Source organism: Odocoileus virginianus, chromosome X, assembly GCF_023699985.2.
Source record: "Odocoileus virginianus isolate 20LAN1187 ecotype Illinois chromosome X, Ovbor_1.2, whole genome shotgun sequence".
NCBI lineage: Eukaryota > Metazoa > Chordata > Mammalia > Artiodactyla > Cervidae > Odocoileus > Odocoileus virginianus.
The window spans coordinates 20158964-20180359 of record NC_069708.1 but is presented as its reverse complement, the minus strand read 5'-3'; the positions used below and the strand labels follow the sequence as shown (position 1 = coordinate 20180359).

At 39.3% G+C, this 21396-nt stretch overlaps 1 long non-coding RNA gene across 2 annotated transcripts in view; it reads right to left on the bottom strand.

Moving 5' to 3' along the window:
* Positions 1–639: 639 nt before the first annotated feature.
* LOC139033159 (uncharacterized) overlaps positions 640–21396 on the bottom strand; it is a 33954-nt gene continuing 13197 nt past the window's right edge. For both annotated transcript variants that reach the window (XR_011485778.1, XR_011485777.1), the window contains exon 2: positions 640–1156. This is a non-coding gene — a long non-coding RNA (uncharacterized lncRNA). The remainder of the gene's footprint in view (positions 1157–21396) is intronic.

The following is a 21396-nucleotide window of genomic DNA, read 5'->3' as shown; positions in this document are numbered from 1 at the left end:
GTTTCATTGTCATTCAATCACTATGTCATATCTGACTCTTTGTGACTACATGGACAGCAGCATGCCAGGCTTCCCTGTCCTTCACTATTTCCCAGAGTTTGCTCAACTCATGTCCATTGAGGTGGTGATGCCATCCAATGATCTGGTCCCTTCTTCTCTTGCTCTCAATCTTTCCCAGCATCAGGGTCTTTTCCAATGAGTTGGCTCTTTGCATCAGGTGGCCAAAGTACTGGAGCTTCAGTATCAGTCCTTCCAAAGAATATTCAAGGTTGATTTCCTTTAGGATTGACTGATTTGATTTCCTTGCTGTCCGAGAGATTCTAAAGAGTCTTCTCCAGCACCATAATTCAAAAACATCAATTCTTCAGCGCTCAGCTTTCCTTGTGGTCCAAATCTCACATCTGTACATGACTGCCAGAAAAACCATAGCTTTGACTATACAGACCTTTATTGACAAAGTGATGTATCTGGTTTTTAATATGTTGTCTAGGCTTGTCATAGCTTTTCTTCCAAGGAGCAAGAGTCTTTAAATTTCCTGACTGCAGTCACAGTCCACAGTGATTTTGGAGCCCAAGAAAATAAAGGACAGTGTTGTAGACACGCATTCCAGGAAACAAACTCACTTAGAAGGACAATGCAGATAGTGGAGTGCAGTTTATTACACCGGCAGGCTGAAGGCAGAGTCTCCTCTTAGCCAAGGACCCTGACCAGCATTTGTGAAAATCTTTTATACCCCATGTGTACGTGTCCAAACCCACCACCCCAAATTCCTTGAGACTTACATAAACTAAGGCAGGGTAAATACAATCCCAGTAACCCCATCACTCATGTGCCATGTGCTCAGACAGTTAAACAATTAGCCAATAATCAATAAGCAGAGGTTACACTCTGACAGGTACAGAAAACTTTATAGCTAATTTATGCCTGGAGGAAGGGGTGATTAGTGTATGTGTTCTCTTAGGCGATGAGTAACCTGGATAAGATCTTCAAGGTCCCCCTGTCCAGAGGGGGTCTTATCCTTCTGTTGTCATGTCCATAGACACTAAACACAGAGTTCAGAGTCCATTGGAGAGGTGGCCGAACATGATCAGCATGAACATGCCTAAGATGGATTCCAGGCCCTATGAATTCCTTCTTCAACAGAAATGGCAAGGACCTAAAAGAAGCAGAAGAGATTAAGAAGAAGTGGCAAGAATACAAAGAGCAGAATAAAAAAAGGCCTTAATGACCCGGATAATCATGATGGTGTGTTCACTCACCAAAAGCCAGACATCCTGGAGTGTGAAGTCAAGTGGGCCTTAGGAAGCATGACTATGAACAAAGTTAGTGGATGTGATGGAATTTCATCTGTCCAGCTGAGTTATTTCAAATCCTAAAAGATGGTGCTGTTAAAGTGCTGCACTCAATATGCAAGTGAATTTGTAAAATTCAGCAATGGCCAGGACAGGAAAAGGTCATTTTTCATTCTAATCCCGAAGAAGGGTGAGAGGGTAACAGGCAGGAAGGCCAGGGGTCTCCATAGGGAGGAAATCGGCTGCACGTGTCAGACATTTTTATCTCTTTTAAGTGGCAGGAGGAAACAAACCATCGATATTTTTTTCCCCTTCTCTATACAAATTTAAAAAGGTTTCTCTTAAAATACTGTGTTGCCATAATGATACCTGGTTTCACCTGAAGTTAACTATTTTCAAAGCTTGAGTTAACCAATACATTTTTCTTATAGAAATGTTTGTCTTAAGCTATGTTAATGTACTATGCCTTTACCCCAAACTCTGTCTTGAAGTCCATTCTGCCTAATGGTTCAGAACCTACTTGACAAACCATTATGTTATATTCAGACATTGTTCCCCTAATCTATGTAAATGAAACTATTTGTATGGTAATCTGCCTGTCTACAAGATTCAAGTCAATTGTTTTATGGCCCAGGATGATTCATCTGGTGCCAAGATTATCCCAAAATACATATTATGGATGAGGGCCCTGGTGCCATACTGAGTTTTAAGACATTCCTTTCTTTCATTAACAGACTGCTAGTGACTATATAACATCCAGCTGAAGACTAGCAGGGGGGTACTCTTTCTGCCCCCTTCTGATGTCTATCTCAGAAGCTTTCCCTATCTCCTTTATACTTGAATAAAACTTTATTACACAAAAGCTCTGAGGGATCAACCTCGTCTCTGGCCCTAGATTGAATCTTCTCCTCCAGAGGCCAAGAATCTCAGAGTCTTTTCATGGTTCAGCAACAACCTTTCAAGGGCAATGCCAAAAAATATTCAAACTGCTGTACAATTGTGTTCATTTTCACATGCTAGCAAGGTAATGCTCAAAATCTTTTAGGCTGATTTTTAACAGTACATGAACCAAGAACTTCCAGATGTACATGCTAGATTTAGAAAAGGCAGAGGGACCAGAGATCAAATTGCCAACATCCACTGGATGTGTCCACTGTATCCATTTGAGTAAACTCCAGGATTTGCCAATGAACAGGGAGGCCTGGCATGCTGCAGTCCATGGGGTCACAAAGAGTTGGACACGACTGAATGACTGAACTGAACTGAACTAACGTAATAAGACAAGGTCAGGAGCAGCAACCGAGAGGAGCTACCCCACGTCCAATGTAAGGAGCAGCACCTGCGTTTTGCTGGAGCAGCCATGAAGAGATACCCCACGTCCAAGGTAAGAGAAACCCAAGTAAGATGGTAGGCGCGGAGAGAGGGCATCAGAAGGCAGACATACTGAAACCATAATCACAGACAGCTAGCCAATCTGATCACATGGACCACAGCCTTGTCTAACTCAACAAAACTAAGCCATGCCATGTGGGGCCACCCAAGATGCACGGGTCATGGTGGAGAGGTCTAACAGAATGCAGTCCACTGGAGAAGGGAATGGAAAACCACTTCACTATTCTTGCCTTGAGAACCCCATGAACAGTATGAAAAGGCAAAAAAGTAGGACACTAAAAGATGAACTTCCAAGGTTGCTAGGTGCCCAACATGCTACTGGAAATCAGTGGAGAAATAACTCCAGAAAAAATGAAAGGATGGAGTCAAAGAGAAAACAACACCTAGTTGTGGATGTGGCTGGTGATAGAAGCAGGGTCCGATGCTGTAAAGAATAATATTGCATAAGAACCTGGAATGTTAGGTCCTTGAATCAAGGCAAATTTGAAGTGGTAAAACAGGAGATGGCAGAGTGAATGTCAACATTTTAGGAATCAATGAACTAAGATGGACTGGAATGGGGGAATTTAACTCAGAGGACCATTATATCTACTACTGTGGGCAGGAATCCCTTAGAAGAAATGGAGTAGCCATCATGGTCAACAAAAGAGTCCGAAATGCAGTACTTGGAGGCAATCTCAAAAATGACAGAATGATCTCCATTCCTTTCCAAGGCAAATCTTTCAATACCACAGTAATCCAAGTCTACGCCCTGACCAGTAATGCTAAAGAAGCGGAAGTTGAATGGTTCTATGAAAACCTACAAGACCTTTTAGAACTAACAACCAAAAAAGATGTCCTTTCATTATAGGGGACTGGAATGCAAAAGTAGGAAGTCAAGAAACACCTACAATAACAGGCAAATTTGGCCTTGGAGTACAGAATGGAGCAGGGCAAAGGCTAATAGAGTTTTGCCAAGAGAATGTACTAGTCATAGCAAACACACTCTTCCAACAACACAAGAAAAGAAACTACACATGAACATCACCAGATGATCAACACCAAAATCAGATTGATTATATTCTTTGCAGCCAAAGATGTAGAAGCTCTATACAGTCAGCAAAAACAAGAAGGGAGCTAACTGTGGCTCAGATAATTAATTCCTTATTGCCAAATTCAGAGTTATATTGAAAAAAGTGTGGAAAACAACTAGACCATTCAGGTATGACCTAAATCAAATCCCTTATGATTATACAGTGAAAGTGAGAAATAGATTTAAGGGACTAGAACTGACAGACAGAGTACCTGATGAACTATTGACATTGTACAGAAGACACAGATCAAGACATCCCCAAGAAAAAGAAATGCAAAAACACAAAATGACTGTCTGTGGAGGCCTTACAAGTAGCTGTGAAAAGAAGAGAAGTGAAAATCAAAGAGAAAAGGAAAGATAATCCCATTTGAATGCAGAGTTCCAAAGAATAGCATGCCTTCCTCAGTGATCCATGCAAAGAAATAGAGGAAACAATAGAATGGGAAAGACTAGAAATCTCTTCAAGAAAATTAGAGATACCAAGGGAATATTTCATGCAAAGATGGGCTCAATAAAGGACAGAAATGGTAGGGACCTAACACAAGAAGAAGATATTAAGAAGAGGTGGCAAAAATACACAGAAGAACTGTACAAAAAAGATCTCCATGACCCAGAAAATCACGATGGTGTGATCACTCACCTAGAGCCAGACATCCTGGAATGGGAATTCAAGTGGCCTTAGGAAGCATCACTATGAACAAAGCTAGTGGAGGTGATGGAATTCCAGTTGAGTTATTTCAAATCCTGAAAGATGATGCTGTGAAAGTGATGCACTCAATATGCCAGCACATTTGGAAAACTCAGCAGTGGCCACAGAACTGGAAAAGGTCAGTTTCCATTCCAATCCCTAAGAAAGGCAATCCCAAAGAATGCTCAGACTATCACACAATTGCACTCATCTCACACGCTAATAAAGTAATGCTCAAAATTCTCCAAGCCAGGCTTCAGCAATACGTGAACCATAAACTTCCAGATGTTCAAACTGGTTTTAGAAAAGGCAGAGGAACCAGAGATCAAATTGCAAACATCCGCTGGATCATAAAAGAAGTGACAGAGTTCCAGAAAAACATCTATTTCTGCTTTATTGACTATGCCAAAGGCCTTGACTATGTGGCTCACAATACACTGTGGAAAATGCTGAAAGAGATGGGAGTACCAGATCACCTGACCTGCCTCTTGAGAAACCTGTATGCAGGTCAGGAAGAACAGTTAGAACCGAACACAGAACAACTAACTGGTTCCAAATAGGAAAAAGAGTACATCTAGGCTGTATATTGTCACCCTGCTTATTTAACTTATATGCAGAGTATGTCATGAGAAATGCTGGGCTGGAAGCACAAGCTGGAATCAAGATTGCTGGGAGAAATATCAATAACCTCAGATATGCAGATGATACCACCCTTATGGCAGAAAGTGAAGAAGAACTAAAGAGCCTCTTGATGAAACTGAAAGAGGAGAGTGAAAAAGCTGGCCTAAACTCAACATTCATCATACTAAGATTATGGCATCCGATCCCATTACATCATGGCAAATAGATGGGGAAGCAGTGGAAACAGTGGCTGGCTTTATTTTTTAGGGCTCCAAAATCACTGCATATGGTAATTGCAGCCATGAAATTAAAAAGACGCTTACTCCTTGTAGGAACCTGGTGGGATTGAGTTTGCTGTGGCCGTGAAATGGAAGAATCTCGCATAAAAACCTGGGTGCTTCCAACTCTCTTTCTCAGATCAATTCACCCCTTTCTTGCTACCTGCCCTCAGACACCGTAAACTCAGCGTACCCTACACCGACTTCATCTGTGGATCTTTTCACCTCCATCTATAATCCTGCCGTTCAGCATCTACTCTCCATGCAAGCGCCTTCCCTTGTGGCTCAGATGGTAAGAGCGTCTGCCTAGAATGTGGGAGACCCGGTCTTGATCCCTGGGTGGGGAAGATCCCTTGGAGAAGTAAATGGCAACCGACTCCAGTACTCTTGCCTGGAAAATCACATGGATGGAGAAGCCTGGTAGGCTACAATTCATGGGGCCACAAAGGGGCGGACAAGACTGAGTGAATTCAATTTCACTTTCACTACTCCTTTGAAGGAAAGTTATGACCAAGCTAGACAGCATATTAAAAAGTAGAGACATTACTTTGTCAACAAAGGTACGTCTAGTCATGGCTATGGTTTTTCCAGTAGTCATGTATGGATGTGAGAGTTGGACTATAAAGAAAGCTGAGCATCGAGGAATTGATGCTTTTGAACTGTGGTGTTGGAGAAGACTCTTGAGAGTCCCTTGGACTGCAAGGAGATCCAACCAGTCCATCCTAAAGGAGATCAGTCCTCAGTGCTCATTGGAGGGACTGATTTTGAAGCTGAAGCTCCAATACTTTGGCCACCTGATGCAAAGAGCTGACTCATTGGAAAAGACCCTGATGCTGGGAAAGATTGAGGGCAGGAGGAGAAGGTGATGACAGAGGATGAGATGGTTGGATGACTCACCTTCTCAGTGGACATGAGTTTGTGTGAACCCTGGGAGTTCGTTATGGACAGGGAGGCCTGGCGTGTTGCGTTTCATGGGGTCAAAATGAGTTGGACAAGACAGCGACTGAACTGAATTGAATAAGACAACCAATTCCAGGGTAGAGATCAACAGAACCAGGAGAAGTAAAAGAAATTTAGATAGGATCAAAAGAGAAACTAAGGGTTTATATTAATTCTTGAGTTATTGGCACTTGGAAGTTGATACAGACGTTTTATAGTTGTTTTCTATATTAACATAGGTTGAAAGTGAAAGTTCTATTTGCTCAGTTGTGTGTGACTCTTTGTGACCCCACGCACTGTAGGTTAATGGATAGTAAACATTTATTTTGTTCTTATTCAAATGTATGATTTCAATAATTCTCAATATATTCCATTGTTATCTTCACAAATTCTGGAATTAAATGTGGCCCCTCCAGCCTTTCCCTACCTTGGGTGTTTAATGTCAAGAACTATGAAGGATGTGGGTCTTCCAAGGTAGAAACAATGGAAAATAACCCTCCTGCCAATGCAGGAGACACAAGAGACATGGTTTCGATCCCTGGGTTGAGAATATTATCTGGAGAATGAAATGGCAACCCACTCCATTATTCTTGCCTGGGAAACCCATGGACAGAGGAGTCTGGTGGGCTACAGTCCATGGGGGTGCAAAGAGTCAGACACAACTGAAGCAACTTCACACAGCAGAGGAAGGAAAACTCCAAAACTCATTCCACAAGGCCACCATCACCCAGAAACCACAACCACACAAAGACGACACAAAAAGAAAGTAAAATTAAAGGCCAATAACTCTGATGAACATAGATGCAAAAATGCTCAACGAAATCCTAGCAAACAGAATCCAACAACACACAAAAATGATCATTTATCATGATCAAGTAGGCTTTATCCAAAGGATGCAAGGATTCTTCAGTATATGCAAATCAATCAATGTGATACACCATATTAACAAATTGAAAGACAAAACCATATGAGCATCTCAATAGATGCAGAGAATGTTTCTGAAAAATTCAACACCCATTATGATAAAAAGCTTCAAAAAGTAGGCATAAAAGGAGTATAAATCAACATAATAAAGGCAATTAACGACAAACACACAGAAAACATTATTATCAATGAGGAAAAAATGCAAGCATTTCCTTTAAGAACAGAAACAAGACAAGGCTGCCCATTCTCACCACCACTATTCAACGTAGTTTTGGAAGTCTTATTCACAGCAATCAGAGAAGAAAAAATATATAAGAAATCCAGTTTGGAAAAGTAGTAAAACTCACTGCTTGCTGATGACATAATATTATCCATGTGCTGTGCTTTGCCTACTCACTCAGTTATGTCTGACTCTTTGTGACCCCATGGACTGTAGCCCGCCAGACACATCTGTCTATGGGGATTCTCCAGGCAAGAATACTAGAGTGGGTTGCCATTCCCTCCTCCAGAAGATCTTCCCAACTCATGGATCGAACCAGGGTCTCCCACACTGCAGGCAGATTCTTTACCACCTAGCCACCAGGAAAGCCCAAAAATACTGGACTGGGTAGCCTATCCCTTCTCCAGGGGATCTTCCTGACCCAGGAATCAAACCAGGGTCTCCTGCATTGCAGGCTGATTCTTTACCAGCTGAGCTACCAGGGAAGCCCAATACTATACATGGAAAACCCTAAAGATGTCACCAGAAAATTACTAGAGCTAATCAATGAGTGTAGTAAAATCACAGGATGTAAAATTAATACACAGAAATCATTTGAATTCCTACACACTAACAATGAAAAATCAGAAAGAGAAATTAAAGAAACAATCACATTCATCATTGCCACAGAAAAAATAAAATAATAGGAATAAACTTACCTAAAGAGACAAAAGACCTGTATGCAGAAAACTATAAAATGCTGATGAAAGTAATCAAAGACAACATAAATAGATGGAGAGTTATACCATGTTCCTGAATTGGACGAATCAGTATTGTGAAAATGACTATAGTACCCAAGGCAATCTACAGATTCAATGTAATCCCTATTAAGCTACCAATATTATTTTTTTCACAAAACTAGAACAAAAAATTCACAATTTGTATGGAAACACACGGCTCAGATGGCAAAGAATCTGTGTACAGTGCAGGAGACCTGAGTTTGATCCTAGGGTCAGGAAGATTCCTTGGAGAAGAGAATGCCCACCCACTCCAGTATTCTTGCCTGGAGAATACCCTGGACAGATCAGCTGGTGGGCTACAGTCCATGAGATTGCAAAGAATCAGACATGATTGAGTGACTAACACTTAACACAAAAGACCCTGAATAGCAACAGAAATCTTAAGAAAAGAGAATGGAGCTGGAGGAATCAACATTCCTGACTCCAGACAATGTTACAAAGCTACAGTAATCAAGATAGTGTGTTACTGGCACAAAAAGAGAAATATAAACCAATGGAAGAAGATAGAGAGCCCAGAGTTAAACCTACGCAGCTCTGGGCACCTTATCTTTGATAAAGGTGGAGAGAATATACTATGGTGAAAAGACAGCCTCTTCAACAAGCAGACAGCTATATGTAAAAGAATGAAATCAGACAGGGGAATTGTGGTTCTTTATAGCTACATGTAAAATAATGAAATAAGAACACCACTTAATACCATACACAAAATAAACTCAAAATGGGTTAAAGATTTAGATATAAAGCCAGAAAATATAAAGCTCATAAGGATAACATAGGCAGCACACTCACTGACATAAATCATAGCAATATCTTCTATGACCAACTTCCTAGAGTAATGGAAATGAAAACAAAAATAAGCAAGTGGGTCCTAATTAAACTTAAAAGGTTTTGCACAGCAAAGGAAACTAAACAAAGTGAAAAGACAATTCTTACAATGAGAGAAAATAATAGCAAATGAAACAACTGACAAAGGATTAATCTCCAAAATATACAAATAGTTCATACAGTTCAATACCAGAAAAAAAAAAGTGGCCAGAAGACCTAAACAGACATTTCTCCAAAGAAGACATACAGATAGCTAATAAACACATAAAAAGTTGTTCAATGTTGCTCATTATTAGAAAAATATAAATCAAAACTGCAATGAAGTATCACCTCACACCAGTCAGAAGGGCCATCATCAAAAAAATCTAAAGACAATAAACACTGGGGAGATTGTGGAGAAAATAGAACTCTCTTGCATTGTTGAAGAGAATGTAATTTATACAGCCACTATGGATAATAGCATGGATATTCCTTAAAAACTAGGAATGAAGCTACCATATGACCCAACAATCCCACTACTGTGGACATACACCCTGAGGAGACCATAATTGAAGAAGACACATGTACCTCAGTGTTCATCACAGCACTATTTACAATAGCTTGGACATGAAAGCAACCTAGATGCCCATCCACAGATGATTGGATAAAGAAGTTTTGGTATGTGTATACAATAGAATATTACTTAGCCATAAAAAGGAGTGCATTTGAGTCAATTCTGATAAGATGGATGAACCTAGAGCCTATTTTACAGAGTGAAGTTAGTCAGAAGGAGACAAACAAATACTGTATCTAACAGATATATATGGAATCTAGAAAGATGGTATTGATGAACCTATTTGCAGAGTAGCAATGAAGATGCATACATAGAGAACAGACTGGTGGTCACACTGAGGGAAGGAAAGTGAGGGACGAATTGAAAGAGTAACACTGAAACATATATATTACCATTTGTAAAGTAGAGAGCCAGTGGGAATTTGCTGTATGATGCAGGGAGCTCAAACCAGATGCTCTGTGACAACTTAGAGGGGTGGGATGGGGTGGGAGTTGGGGTGGAGATTCAAGTGGACAGGACATATGTATTCCTATGGCTGAATAATTTTAATAAATGGCAGAAGCTAACACAATATTGTAAAGCAATCATCCTCCAATTAAAAATATAGCAAAGAAGGAATTGTAAATCAGAAAAATATATCAAGAATCTCAATTGAAACATTGCTTGAAAATATCTAGCAGAATCAGGTAGGCAAATGCAAATTATTTGCTAGTCACCCACAATTCTCATCTACAAAGGCAATCTTGGTTAAGGCTTCAATTACTCTCCCCTACCTCCCATTATATGATTTATTAGGCAGTTTAATTGGAGGGATGAAGGACATACAAGTTTCTGGAAGAGTGTGAAAATGTGATCATCTATCTCTGCCCCTAACTCACTGGTTGACCCCAGGCAGATCTATTAACATTTCTGCTCTTTAGTTTTTCCATGTGCAACATGTGGGACCCTTTCAATTCTGACATCCTATGGTTATCTTCCCATCTTTCCTGTCTCAGTGAATAGCACTACACTATTACATAGGCTAAATATCCAAGAATCATTTTAGATGTCCCTATCTTTACCTTCGTACCTCCTCATCCCATCCATGTCCTATTCATATCAGTTTATGAATCCAATAATATGTTTACCATCAGTCTATTTTTCTTCATACCCACTAGTATACTCCAATCCATGTCACCATCATCTATTTCCTGGATACTTGCAATAATCTCCTGACTGGTTTTCATGCCTCCATTGTTGTCCCAGTACAACTTATTTTCATAGCAGTCAAAATGATCTTTAAAAACTTGATAATTTTACTCCCTAGTTTGTGTGTCGTATGCTCAGTGGCTCTATGGTGGGGCTAATGGTGACCTCCTCCAAGAGGGCTTATGCCACCTTCTGTCTAGTCAAAGCTCTGGTTTTTCCAGTAGTCATGTATGGATGTGAGAATTGGACCATAAAGAAAGCTGAGCGCCAAAGATTTGAGGCTTTTAAACTGTGGTGTTGGAGAAGTCTCTTGAGAGACCCTTGGACTGCAAGATCAAACCAGTCAGCCATAAAGGAAATCAATCCTGAGTATTCACTGGAAAGACTGATGCTAAAGCTGAAACTCCAACACTTTGGCCACCTGATATGAGGAACTGACTCATTAGGAAAGACTCTGATGCTTGGAAAGACTGAAGGCAGGAGGAGAAGGCGACCACAGAGAATGAGATGGTTGGATGTCATCACCAACTCGATGGACATGAGTTTGAACAAGCTCTAGGAGTTGGTGATGGACAGGGAAGCCTGGTGTGCTGCAGTCCATGGGGTCGCAAAGAGTCAGACACGACTGAGTAACTCAACTGAAAAATCACTACAATATTGTAAAGTAATTAGCTTTCAACTAATAAAAATAAATGAAAAAAAAAGAATAGTAATATAACCAGATTTTTCACGAGTAATAAGAATGCTCTAAGGCCAACATAACTTTTAAAAATTGAATAAAAGAGTAAACCTAAAATGTTATTTAAAAAAAAACTCTCAACTGCTGCCTATCATAATTAGAATAAAAACCCATACTCCTCACTATGATTTACAAAATACCATTTGTCTTTGTCTACCTCCTCAATACACTACTGTTCCCCTCAATCAGCCAGGTTCCTGACTACTTTCTGTCATAGGCCAAGCGTGCTCCTGCTTTAGAACCACTTTACTGGTTCCCTCTGCTTGGAACACTTTCTCCAGATCACCACGTGACTGACTATTTCTCAGGTCTCTACTTCAGTGTCATCTCTGAAAAGAACCCTTTTCTGATCAATCTGTGTTCAACATTTCTCCTTCTACCACCACTCTATTCCCTTATCTTCTTTTTTAAAATGTTATTTATTTTTTTAATTGTTATTGGAGTATAACTGATTTACAATGTTGTGTTTCAGATGTACAGTAAAGTGAATGTGTTATACAAATACATATATCCACTTGTTTTAGATTCTTTTCCCATATAGGTCATTACAAAGTACTTAACAGAGTTCTTTGTGCTATATATTAGGTCTTTATTAATTATCTATTTTATATATAGAAGTGTGAACATTTCAATCCCAGTCTTTCAATTTCTCCTCCCCCCTTACATCCTTGTAACTATAAGTTTATTTTCTACATCTGCAACTCTATTTTGGTTTTGTAGATAAGCTCATTCGTAACCTTTTTTTTAGAGTCCACATATCAGTGATATCATATGATAATTGTCTTTGTCTGACTTACATCACTCACTATGAGAATCTCTAGGTCCATCCATGTTGCTGATAATGGCATTATTTTGTTCTTTTTATGGCAAAGTAATATTACATGGTATATATGTACCACATCTTCTTTATCCATTCCTCTGTTAATGGACATTTAGGTTTTTTCCGTGGCTATTATGAATAGTGCTGCAATTAACATTGGGGTGCATGTACATTTTTGAATTATGGTTTTCTCTGGATATGTACCCAGGAGATGGGTTGCTGGAACATATGGTAGCTCTATTTTCAGACTTTTAAGGAACCTCCATTCTGTTCAGTTTTTTAAGGAACCTCCATACTACAGTGGTTGTGCCAGTTTGCATTCCCACCAACAGTATGGAAGGGTTCACTTTCCTCCATTATCTTCTTTTAATTTATCAGTCTTATCTTTACCTAAAATCACCATATGTATTTCCATTATTATTGCCTAGCAGCTCCCACTATAAAGCAAGCATCATGAAAAGAGAAGTAGAACACAGTGGTTAAGAGCATGACTTCTGGAGCCAGACTGTCTAAATTCAAATCCCAGTTCTGCTACCTATTAGTTGAGTGGTTCTGGGGAACATAACTTCTCTGTGCCTCAGCTTCCTCTTCTATAACATGGGGGCAGTAATAGTAATACTTGGTAGGGTGACTGAAATGACTAACTGAATTAATATATGCAAATCACTATATCTCTAGTACCTAGAAGAATGTCTAGTAAATAGCAGATGCCTAAGAAGTACTTGGACTTCCCAGGTAGTGCTAGTGGTGAAGAAACTCTCTGCCAATACAGGAGACATAAGAGATGCCAGTTCAATCTTTGGGTTGGGAAGATTCTCTGGAGAAAGAAATGGCAATCCACTCCAGTATTCTTGCCTGGAAAATGCCATGGACAGAGAAGCCTTGTGGGCTTCAGTCCAGTGGGTTGCAGAGTAAGACACAACTGAAGCGACTTAGCATGCAGGCAAGACGTACTTCACGACTGATTGAATGAAGGAATTCTTGATGCCTCTTGTTCCTTCTCTCCTTTCCTGTCCAGCTTCCCCTTAGGACTCTTCCTTCGGGAAGTTTTCCCTGACTGTTCCCTTTCCTACTTTCTAGGACCAAGTTGGTCCTTCGATTTTGTGTGCTCACAGAACTGAGACTTCTTCCAATCACTAATTGCTGGATATAACTGCACACTTATGTGTGTGTATGATCTTTGTAATAACTAGTCTTTTTAACTGCAAACTTGGTGAGGGAAGGGCCTATGTCTGTCATATCTGCTATGGGATTTCTGCTGCCTAGCATCATACTTGGCACAAAAGTTACACAATAAATATTTCTTGACTAAATGACTCATTTTTCTCTTAGAAATGTTACAAAACATGGCTTGAGAAACTGAATATTTTGCAGCACTTTTCTTGTTAATTTTATTGGAGTATAATTTGTTTTTTACAATATTGTATTAGCTTCTTCTGTTCAGCAAAGTGAATCAGTTATACACATACATAGAGACCATCTTTTTCAGATTTTCTTTCCCATTTAGATCACCACAGAGCACTGGTTAGAGTTTTCTGTGCTATACAGTAGGTTCACATTAGCTATCTATTTACATGTAGTACAAACAATATATGTCAATCTCAATATCCCAATTCATCTCACCTCCCTTCCCCCTAAACAACCATAAGTATTTCTCTATGTCTGCATCTCTATTTCTGTTTTTCAAAGAAGTTAATCTGAACCATTTTTATACGTTCCACATATAAGTGATATTATGTAGTATTTATTTTGCTTTTTCTGACTTTCTTCACTCTGTATGAAAAGAAATTGAAGTTGCTCAGTCATGTCCAACTCTTTGAAACCCCATGGACTGTAGCCTATAAGGTTTCTCTGTCCATGGGATTTTCCAGGCAAGAATACTGGAGTGGGTTGCCATTTCCTTCTCCAGGAGATTTTATCAACGTGGGGATTGAACTTGGGTCTCCCTCATTGTAGGCAGACGCTTTACCATCTGAGCCACCAGGGAAGTCTCTAGGTATATTCACATCTCTGCAAATGGCATTATTTCATTCCATTTTATGGCTGAGTTATATTCCATCATGTACATGTACCACGTCATCTTTATCCATTCCTATGTTGATGGACGTTTAGGTTGATTCTATGTCCTGGATATTGTAAATGGTGCTGCAATGAACATTGGGGAGCACGTATCTTTTCAAATTATGGTTTTCACAGGGTATATGCCAAAGAGTGAGTTTGCAGGGTTATATGATAATTCAATTTTTAGTTTTATAAGGAAACTCCATACTGTTCTGCATGTTGGCTACACCAATTTACATACCCATCAACAGTAGGAGGGTTCACTTTCCTCTAAATCTTCCCTAGCATTTACTGTTTTAAGATTTTTTAATTTATTTTTATTAGTTGAAGGCTAATTACTTTACAATATTGTAGTGTGTTTTGTCATACATTGACATGAATCAGCCATGGATTTACATGTGTTCCCCATCCTGATCTCCCCTCCCACCTCCCTCCCCATCCCATCCTCTGGATCTTCCCAGTGCACCAGCCCTGAGCACTTGTTTCATGCATCCAACTTGGGCTGGCGATCTGTTTCAAACTTGATATTATACATGTTTCAATGCTATTCTCCCAGATCATCCCACCCTTGCCTTCTCCCACAGAGTCCAAAAATCTGTTCTATACATCTGTGTCTCTTTTTGTGTCCTGTATATAAGGTTATCGTTACCATCTTTTTAAATTCCAGGTACATGAGACAAGTGCCCGGGCCTGGTGCACTGGGAAGACCCAGAGGGATCGGGTGGAGAGGGAGGTGGGAGGGGGGACTGGGATGGGGAATACATGTAAATCCATGGCTAATTCACTTCAATGTATAACAAAAACTACTGTAATGATGTAAAGTAATTAGCCTCCAACTAATAAAAAAATAAAAAAAGAAAAAAAAATAAATTCCATATATATGAGTTAGTATACTGTACTGGTGTTTATCTTTCTGGCTTACTTCACTATGTATAATGGGCTCCAGTTTCATCCACCTTATTAGAAATGATTCAAATGGATTCTTTTTAATGGCTGAGTAATATTCCACTGTGTATATGTACCATAGCTTTCTTATCCATTCATCTGCTGACGGACATCTAGGTTGCTTCCATGTCCTGGCTATTATAAACAGTGCTGCGATGAACATTGGGGTACATGTGTCTCTCTCAGATCTGGTTTCCTCGGTGTGTATGCCCAGGAGTGGGATTGCTGGGTCATATGGCAGTTCTATTTCCAGTTTTTTAAAGAATCTCCACACTGTTCTCCATAGTGGCTGTACTAGTTTGCATTCCCACCAACAGTGTAAGAGGGTTCCTTTTCTCAACACCCTCTCCAGCATTTATTGCTTGTAGATTTTTGAATAGCAGCCATTCTGACTGGCGTGTAATGGTACCTTATTGTGGTTTTGATTTGCATTTCTCTGATAATGAGTGATGTTGAGCATTTTTTCATGTGTTTGTTAGCCATCTGTATGTCTTCTCTGGAGAAATGTCCGTTTAGTTCTTTGACCCATTTTTTGATTGGGTCATTTATTTTTCTGGAATTGAGCTGCAGGAGTTGCTTGTATATTTTTGATATTAATCCTTTGTCTGTTGCTGTGTTTGCTATTATTTTCTCCCATTCTGAAGGCTGTCTTTTCACCTTGATTATACATCACATTAACAAATTGAAAGATAAAAACCATATGATTATCTCAATAGATGCAGAAAAAGCCTTTGACAAAATTGAACATCCATTTGTGATTTTAAAAAAAGCTCTCCAGAAAGCAGGAATAGAAGGAACATACCTCAACATAATAAAAGCTATATATGACAAACCCACAGAAAACATTATCCTCAATGGTGAAAAATTGAAAGCATTTCCCCTAAAGTCAGGAACAAGACAAGGGTGCCCACTCTCACCACTACTACTCAACATAGTTTTGGAAGTGTTGGCCACAGCAATCAGAGCAGAAAAAGAAGTAAAAGGAACCCAGATAGGAAAAGAAGAAGTGAAACTCTCTCTGTTTGCAGATGACATGATCCTCTACATAGAAAACCCTAAAGACTCTATCAGAAAATTACTAGAGCTAATCAATGAATACAGTAAAGTTGCAGGATATAAAATTAACACACACAAATCCCTTGCATTCCTATAAATTAACAATGGGAAAACAGAAAGAGAAATTAAGGAAACAATACCATTCACCATTGGAACAAGAAGAATAAAAAACTTAGGAGTATATCTACCTAAAGAAACAAAATACCTATATATAGAAAACTATAAAACACTGATGAAAGAAATCAAAGAGGACACAAATAGATGGAGAAATATACCGTATTCAAGGATTGGAAGAATCAAATTGTGAAAATGAGTGTACTACCCAAAGGAATCTATAGATTCAATGCAATCCCTATCAAGCTACCAACGGTATTTTTCACAGAACTAGAACAGATAATTTCACAATTTGTATGGAAATACAAAAAACCTCAAATATCCAAAGCAATCTTGAGAAAGAAGAATGGAACTGGAGGAATCAACCTGCCTGACTTCAGGCTCTACTACAAAACCACAGTCATCAAGACAGTATAGTACTGGCACAAAGACAGAAATATAGATCAATGGAACAAAATAGAAAGCCCAGAGATAAATCCATGTACCTATGGACACCTTATCTTTGGCAAAGGAGGCAAGAATATACAATGGAAGAAAAGACAACCTCTTTAACAAGTGGTGCTGGGAAAACTCATCAATCACTTGTAAAAGAATGAAACTAGAACATTTTCTAACACCATACATAAAAATAAACTAGAAATGGATTAAAGATCTAAACGTAAGACCAGAAACTATAAAACTCCTAGAGGAGAACATAGGCAAAACACTCTCCAATATAAATCACAGTAAGATTCTCTATGACCCACCTCCAAGATTATTGGAAATAAAAACAAAAATAAGCAAATGGAACCTAATTAAACTTAAAAGCTTTTGTTTGTAGATTTTTTTAAAAAATGATGGCCATTCTGACCAGTGTGCAGTGATAGCTCATTGTAGTTTGATTAGCATTTATCTAATATTTAGTTACCCACTGTGGATCACAACATTTTCATGGCACTGGGGCTTGTGTAATGCAGTGAAGCTATGGGCCATGCTATGCAGGGCCACCTAAGACAGATGGGTAATAGTGAAGAGTTCTGACAAATCATGGAGAAGGTTCAGTGGAGAAGGAAATGGAAAACTACTCCAGTAGTATTGCCTGGAGAATCTCATGGATAGTATGAAAAGGCAAAATACAGGACACAAGAGGATGAACTTCACAGGTTGGAAGGTGTCCAATATGCTACTGGGGAAGAGTGAAGGGCAATTACCAGTAGCTTCAATAAGAATGCAATGCATGGGCCAAAGTGGAACCAACACTCAGCTATGGATGTGTCTGGTGGTGATCAGTGTTGTAAAGAACAATGTTGCATAGGAACCTGGAATGTTAGGTCCATGAATCAGGGTAATTTGGATGTGGTCAAGTTTAGGAGACGGCAAGATTGGCCATCAGTATCTTAGGAATTGGTGAACTAAAATGGATGGGCAGGAGTGAATTTAATTCAAATGACCATTATATCTACTACAGTGGGAAAGAATCCATTAAAAGAAATGGATTAGACCTCATAATCAACAAAAGACTCTGAAATGCAGTACTAGGGTGCAATCTCAAACACAATATAATGATCCCAGTTTGTTTTCAAGGCAAACCATTCGACATCACAGTAATCCAAGTCTATGCCCCAACCACTAATGCTGAAGAAGCTAAAGTTGACGGGTTCTATGAAGACCTAAAATACCTTCTAGAATGAACACCAAAAAATAAATAAATAAATAAATAAATAAATAAATAAATAAATAAAATAAAAAGTCCTTTTCATTATAGGGGATTGGAATGCAAAAGTAGGAATTCAAGAGATACCTGAAGTAACAGGCAAGTTTGGCCCTAGAGAATAAAATGAAGCAGAGCAAAGGCTACCAGAGTTTGCAAACACCATTTTCCAGCAACACAAGAGATAACTCTACACTTGGACATCACCAGATGGTCAATACCAAAATCAGATAGATTATGTTCTTTGCCCTCTTCATGGATCACAGCCTTGTGATGATAAAGGGCCTACACAATTCAGTGAAGCTATAAGGCATGCTAAGCAGGGCCACCCAAGATGGATGGCTCATAGGGGAGAGTTCAGACAAAATGAGATCCACTGGAGAAGGGAATGACAAACTACTTCAGTATTCTTGCCTGGAGAACCCCATGAACAGGGTGAAAAGACAAAAAGATAGGGCACCAGAAAATGAGCCTCCCAGGTCACAAGGTGTCCAATATACTCCTGGGAAGAGCTCCAGAAAGAATTAAGAGGCTAGGCCAAAATGGAAAATGATGCTCAGTTGCAGTTACACCTGGTGGTAAAAGTAAAATCTGATGCTGTAAAGAACAATATTGCATGAGAACTTGGAATGTTAGGTCTATGAATCAAAGTAAATTGGACGTGGACAAACAGGAGATGGTAAGAGTGAACATTAACATTTTAGGAAACACTAAAGTAAAATGAACCAGAATAGGGCTTCCCAGTTGATGCTAGTGGTAAAGAACTGGCCTGCCAATGCAGGAGATATAAGAAACACAAGTTCAGTCCCTGAGTTGGGGAGATCCCCTGGAGGAGGGCATGGCAACCCACTCCAGTATTCTTGCCTGGAGAATCCCAAGGACAGAGGAGCCTGGCTGGTAAGAGTCCACAGGGTCACAAAGAGTTGGACATGACTGAAGAGACTTAGTGACAGGCAAATTTAATTCAGATGATCATTATATCTGCTAGTGTGGGAAAGAAAAACTTGGAAGAAATGAATAGTTCTCATAGTCAAAAAACGAGTCTGAAATGCAGTATTTGTGTGCAATCTAAAAAACAACAGAATGCTCTCAGTTCATTTACAAGGCAAACCATTCAACACCACAGAAATCCAAGTCTGTGCTCCAGCCACTAATGCTGAAAATCTGAAGTTGAATGGTTCTATGAAAATGTACAAGACCTTCTAGAACTGACACCAGAAAGAGGTTGTTTTCATCATAGGGAGTTGGAATGCAAAAGTAGAAAGTCAAGAAGTATCTGGAGTAACAGGCAAGTTTGGCCTTGGAGTACAAAATGAAGCAGGGCAAATGCTAACAGAATTTTGCCAAGAGAACTCACTGGTGATAGCAAACACTCTTTTCCAACAACACAAGACACAACTACACACATGGACATCACCAGATGGTCAATATCAAAATTAGATTGATTACATTCTTTGCAGCTGAAGATGGAGAAGCTCTATCCAGACAGAAAAAGACAAAACTGAGAGTTGAATGTAGCTCAGGTTGTAAGTTCCTTACTGCAAAATTCAGGCTTAGATTGAATAAACCAGTGGAAATCACTAGAAAATTCAGGTATGACCTAAATCAAATCCTTTATGATTATACAGTGGAGGTTACAAATAGATTCAAGGGATTATATCTGATAGAGTGCCTGAAGAACTAGGGATGGAGGTTCCTAACACTGTACAGGAGGTGGTGACCAAAACCATTTCAAAGAAAAAGAAATGCAAGAAGGCAAAGTAATGGTCTGAGGATCCTTTACAAATAGCTTAGAAAAGAAGAGAAGTGAAAGGCAAGGCAGAAAGGGAAAGATATATGCAATTGAATGCTTCCAGAGAATAACAAGGAAAGATTTTTTTAAAAAGCCTTCTTAAGTGAACAATGCAAATACATAGAGTAAAACAACAGAATGGGAAAGACTAGAGATCTCTTCAAGAAAAGTGGAGATACCAAGGGAACATTTCATGCAAGGATGGGCATGATAAAGGATAGAAATGGCAAGTAAGTACCTAACAGAAGCAGAACAGATTAAGAAGAGAGGGCAAGAATACACAGAACTACACAAAAGGTCTTAATGACCCAGATAACCACGATGGTGTGGTCACTCACCTAGAGGCTAGAAATCCTGGAGTGTGAAGTCAAGTGTGCCTTAGGAAGCATCACTATAAAACAAAGCTAGGGGATGTGATGGAATTCCAGCTGATCTATTTCAATCCTAAAAGATGATGCTGTTAAAGTGCTGCACTCAATATGTCAGCAAATTTGGAAAACTCAGCAGTGGCCACAGGACTGGAAAAGGTCAGTTTTCATCCCAATCCCCAAAAAAAAGGCAATGCAAAAAATGTTCAAATTACTATACAATTGTGCTCATTTTACATGCTAGGAAGGTAATGCTCAGAATCCTTCAAGCTAAGTACATGAACTGAGAACTCCCAGATGTTCAAACTGGGTTTAGAAAAGGCATAGGAAACAGAGATCAAATTGCCAACATTTGTTGAATCATAGAGAAAGCAAAGGGATTCCAGAAAAACATCTACTTCTATTTCATTGACTATGCTAAAGCTTTTGACTATACGGATCACAGGAAACTGAGGAAAAATTTTAAAGAGATGGGAATACCAGATCACCTCACCTGCCTCCTGAAAAAAAATGGAGGTCAAGGAACAACAGTTAGAACTGGACATGGAACAATGGACTAGTTCAAAATTGGGAAAGACATCAAAGCTGTATAGTCACCCTGCTTATTTAAATTAAATGCAGAGTACATCAAGCAAAATACTGGGCTGGAGGAATCACAAGCTGGAATCCAGATTACTGGGAGAAATATCAAGAATCTCAGATATGCAGATGATACCACTCTAACGGCAGTAAGCAAACAAAACTAAAGAGCCTCTTGATGAGAGTGAAAGAGGAGAGTGAAAAAGCTGGCTTAAAACTCAGCATTCAAAAAACAAAGACCATGGCATCCAGTCCCATCACTTCATGGCAATTAGAAGGAGAAAAAGTGAAAGCAGTGACAGATTTTATTTTCTTGTGCTCCAAAATCACTGCAGATGGTGACTGCAGCTATGGAATTAAAAGACACTTGCTCCTTGGAAGGAAAGCTGTGAAAAAACTAGACAGTGTGTTAAAAAGCAGAGAGATTACTTTGCTGACAAATGTCCATATAGTTAAAGCTA